This window comes from Schistocerca piceifrons, chromosome 5 (assembly GCF_021461385.2).
Source record: "Schistocerca piceifrons isolate TAMUIC-IGC-003096 chromosome 5, iqSchPice1.1, whole genome shotgun sequence".
In the NCBI taxonomy this organism is placed as follows: Eukaryota; Metazoa; Arthropoda; class Insecta; order Orthoptera; family Acrididae; genus Schistocerca; species Schistocerca piceifrons.
In genome coordinates, this window is record NC_060142.1 from 358822221 (window position 1) to 358827598 (window position 5378).

A 5378-nucleotide genomic window follows, 5' to 3' on the forward strand; every position below is an offset into this window, starting at 1 on the left:
AATTAGACACTGGTGCGTCTGTGACTCTCATAAATAGTGCTACGTATGCGGCTATCGGCCGCCCTAAACTTTCAGCGGCAAAACATTCTTTGGCTACTTATAGTGGAGAACAAATTCCTGTGTTAGTTGTATGTAGCGTGCCAGCCACATTCCGTGGCAATACAAAAACAGTTTCATTCACAGTGCTCCGTGCTACAGACAGTGTAAACATTTTCGGATTAGACTGTTTTGACTTGTTTGGCCTGTCTATCCAAGACAATGTGTTGCAAATTAATTCTGTTGTTGTTCCTCAAGAGAGCATAACCGATTTGTGTAAACAATACAGTGACATATTTAAAGACGAACTAGGTTGTGCTGCGAACTTTGCTGCTCATATTAAGTTAAAAGATAATGCTCAGCCTCGATTTTGTCGTGCTCGTCCAGTGCCTCACGCCCTCCGGGCACCTGTAGAAGATGATCTTCGTCGTTGGCAAAACAACGGTGTTATTCAACCCATTTCAGCGAGCCAGTGGGCTTCTCCCTTAGTTATTATAAAGAAACCGTCTGGCAAGTTACGTTTGTGTGCTGATTTTAAGTCGACAGTTAATCCTCAGACTGTCATTGATTCTTTTCCTTTGCCTAGACCGGACGAGCTGATGGATAAGTTAGGGGAAGCTCGTTTCTTTTCCAAAATTGATCTCCGTGAAGCATATTTGCAATTGCCCCTTGACGAGCAATCACAACAGTATTTTGTCATAAACACGTCGTTGGGGTTGTTCCGTTTTCTGCGTTTGCCTTTTGGTTGTGCGTCAGCTCCAGCTGTTTTTCAGCGTTTTTTGTCACAACTTCCGGCTAATGTGCCATCGTGTTGCAACTATTTAGATGATATTGTTGTGTCCGGTCGGACGCCTGCTGAACATTTCCGTAATTTGGAGTGTTTGTTTAAAGTGTTGTCTCAGGCAGGCCTACGTTGCAACATCGATAAATGTTCATTTTTCCTTACGGAGATGGAGTATCTGGGACATGTTATTAATGCTCAAGGCATTCATCCCTCCCAGTCACATTTAGCAGCTATTCGTGATTTGCGCGCCCCTCGCAATCTGCATGAATTGCAAGCAGTTCTTGGCAAATTGACATATTATATTAGGTTTATACCTAGTGCATCACAGATTGCTGCACCGTTGCATCGTCTCCGCCGTAAGAATGTTCCGTTTGTGTGGTCAGCTGATTGCCAATCAGCCTTTCAGCAGCTTAAAGAGGCTTTATTGAATGATCGTTGTCTGGTCCATTACGACCCTAACAAGCCTCTGGTGTTAGCTTGTGATGCCTCTTCTTTCGGCCTCGGTGCTGTGTTGTCTCACCGAGTCGGTAACACCGAACGTCCTATTGCATTCGCATCTCAATTGCTAAACACAGCTCAGTGTAATTATAGCCAATTGGACAAGGAAGCGTTGGCTCTTGTGTTCGGTGTCACAAAATTCCATCACTACCTCTATGGTAGACCATTCTATTTAGTACCAGATCACAAGCCTCTGACGTCACTGTTTCATCCGTCTAAACCAGTTCCTCAGCGGACAGCTCAGAGACTACAACGTTGGGCTCTTTTGTTATCACAATACCAGTATGAGATACTGTATCACCCTACAGCTCAGCATGCAAACGCTGACGTGCTTTCTAGATTGCCAATTGCTGCGGATGATGTCTTCGATTCCTCTGACGACTCTTGCCATCAGATTGACGCCGATGAGCATCAATCCCTCCGGGATTTTCCGATTGATTATCGTCAGGTGGCACGTGAGACAGCTACGGATCCTCATCTGAGTTTACTATTACGTTTTGTTCAACGTGGCTGGCCGTCCAAGGCAAAGGACATATCGGATCCTGTGGTTCGTCGCTATTATCCGCAACGTCATCTGTTGTCTGTTTCGCACGGAGTTTTGCTGTTACGCACCGAGAATGACCAGCTTCGTGTAGTGGTTCCCCAAGTGCTCCAATCCAAGGTCCTCGACTTGTTGCATCAAGGTCATTGGGGAGTGGTCCACACCAAGCAGCTTGCCCGCCGTCATTGTACATGGATCGGCATTGATAAGCAGATTACGCAGATGTCTACAGATTGTTCGACGTGTGCCGAACACCAAGCTGCTCCGCCTCAACGCTATTTTGAGTGGGCACGCCCTGCCAGTCCCTGGCAGCGAGTACATATTGATTTCGCTGGTCCATATTGGAATTCTCGTTGGCTCATCGTGATAGATGCATTTAGTAATTTTCCGTTTGTTGTGCCCATGCGGTCTACAATGTCTGCACAAACTATACAGGCGTTGACTTCAATTTTTTGTATTGAGGGTCTTCCAGAAGTTTTAGTGTCTGACAATGGTCCACAATTTACCTCTGCTGAATTTGAAAGTTTTTGTTCTGCCAATGGCATTCGCCATGTTCTTACTCCGCCGTTCCACCCTCAATCGAATGGTGCAGCGGAACATTTTGTACGCACATTCAAGGATCATATGGACCGCCTTCGTGCTACGCACTCTCGTCAGCAGGCCCTCATCACGTTCCTGTCGTCGTACCGGACCACGCCACGCGACGGCCCTTCGCCTGCGGAGCTTCTCCACGGCCGTCGTCATCGCACCCTACTACGGTTGTTGCACCCCCCTGGATCGACACGCCGCGTCTGAGCATCGCACGCGTTTTCAGCGCAACGACGCCGTTTTTTTCAGAGTTTATCACGGTCGCCGTCGTTGGGAACGTGGTACCGTGATAAGTGTCCAGGGTCGCGGTTTTTGTACTGTTCAAGGTGCTACTGGGGTGCACAGGAGGCATCAGAACCAGTTGCGCCGCGCTGGCCGCCCGGATTCTGCCGCTCGTTCTTTGTCCACAGATTTGGTCTGCGGCGGGTTCCAGCCGCGCCTTCCGACTTCGCTGCCGTCCCCAGGGCAGCAGCAGCAGCCGTCGCCGCTACCACCCCGACAGCCCGTCCCGTTGATGCCTCCCGCGCAGCTTCATCCGGGAGCGCCCCAGGTGGTCGCTCCGGCGCCTGCGGTCCCTCTTCAGTCGCCACCGCCTTCGGAGCTGATGGACGTCGACCCCTCAGCCGGGCTGCCTTCCCAAGCGGTGGCTGTGCAGCCTGTCCTGCAGCCGCTTTCCTTGGGCACCCCCAAGGAGTCTGACACCGCAGTGCCTTGTCCGGCGCCCACTCAGCAGCCGTCGACGCAGCGTCAGGAGATGCTGCCTCTCTTCGTGGGTCCCGACGCCCCGTCGCGTCCAGTACCAGCAGCTGTGCCCGTGGTCACAGGCGTGCACCCTGACCTCGGTTTTCAGTCGGTGTTTCCCGAGGCCCCGCGCAGCCCATGCTGGGGTGCGGACCGGGGACTGCCACCGACAACAGTCTCCGCCCCGGTCTCTTCTGCTACGCCTGCGGCCAGACCCCTCCCCCGCCGTCGACGCTCGCCATGTCATTATTCAACGACGGTGCGGCGATTTGGGGGGGAGGAGTGTTATATCCTAGCCAGTAATGCCACCCGAGCCCGCTGCCAAAAAGGTTGGCAGCATCAAAGTCCAGGCGCCGTCCGCATAAGCAGCGCCAGCGAGTCAGGAAATCGCCGCAAGTCTGCGCGCGCCACCGCTGGCTTCTGGTTTCTTAAGCGCTGGAGTCGCGAGCGCTAGGACAGTTCTGTATTCGCCGCTCAGTTGTATACTCGCCACCGAATTGTGTACTTGCTAGTCAGTTGTGTGTTCATCGCAGCAGAGTTGTTGTTTGTCGTCAGCCGACGCTGACCTAGCCGCTCCGACTCGAACTAGACAGATCTCTGTAGACACAGAGTTCACTACTGTTTCTGTATCTTCGTTAATAAAGATAAGTACCGACTTTTATTTAATCAGAGTGTTTGGGTTTTCATCTTTCTATTCACTGTTCCAACGGACCGGTCGGCCCGCTATTAAAAGTGTGGCGGTGACTTCGTAAGCCGTTTCTACAGCGAATTGTTTGTCGCTACGAACACCGCCACAAAAGAATCACTGTCCAGATCAAATCGGGACTCATCTGTGAAAAGAACATTGGTTCATTCTTCAACTGTCCAGGTGCCTTGTTGACGACTCTAGATGTTCCCTCTGTGAAGACAAATCAGAGGCACAGATACAGCAGGTCTTTGACCGAAAGTCCTCACTGTCAAAGTCTTCTCTACACCATTTGCCTTGATACGACACATCCAGCGGATGCTGCAAGGCCTGATGCCATTTGCTATGCAGTACTAAGGCAGTTCTGTTGTGCATTTACACCCAAATAACAGTCTTCTCTTTCTGATATCACAGGTGGTTGGCCCTGCCCTAGTCCCTGTGATACAATTTGGGTCTCTATAAACTGTTGCCATGTCCAAGAAACAACAGAACGATTCACGTTAAGCCATCAGGTCACATGAGTTTGTGACTGTCCTGCTTCTATTCTTCCTATGGCCCTCCACCGCAGAGAGTCTGGTGGGCATCTTCTCTGTGTGCCATACTGCACCATCTGTGACAGTGTACACAGAAATAGTGGATGTGGGACTACCCAGCAAACACTACTTCGTTTGATAGATGCTCTGGTGTCACTGTTGGTATGGTTTTCCATTGACTGAAGTGCCATCTTCCATGCAGAACACAATCCTACGGATATCTCTTAACAGTTTGTATGATTATATCGTGAATTTAACACAGGGCAGGGAAACAGTGGTTTGTTGCTTTAATTTTGGACACCAGTGCATGACGGACAACTGACTTTGAGACCTTAAGTAGCTGACAAGTCTTTGCTATCTGGGTGAGATTATAATTTTTTCAAAGAAATTTGAAGAACATCTAAGCTGTCTGACAACTATGTTCAAGAGTTTTCAGACTGTAGGCCATCATGTGAAACCCAAAATGTACTACTTTGCCACCCAAGAAATGTATCCATGGGGCATCTAGTGAGTGTGATGGAATCTCTCCTGATCCAGAGGGAATAAGAGCAGTCACAGATTTTCCAACTCCTCGGGACCTTTATCTTGGGGCCTTTATGACATGAGACCTTTGTGACACGAGAAGTTTTCTCAGAGTTTAATCATACAGTACTATTGGTGATTCATAAAGGCCTTCTGTACCAATGTATGCCCCTTGCAGGATCATCTGGACTTTCACATACAACACAGTGAAGCAAGACACTACAGACTTAACACTATTCTTTTTGGTCCATGTTCATGAGGCTGAAATGACAATGGATTCACTGTGCCCATTTCATCAAGATGGTACTCATGGTGACAATGTGAACTACCTCATCACCAGGACTGAAGAAGCCAGGCACTTGCATCATGTACAGATTGTGGACACCCAGGAGGAAGGTTGAGAGCAATATAACCCTAAACACCAGCCAGTGACATACAGACCAGGAGACT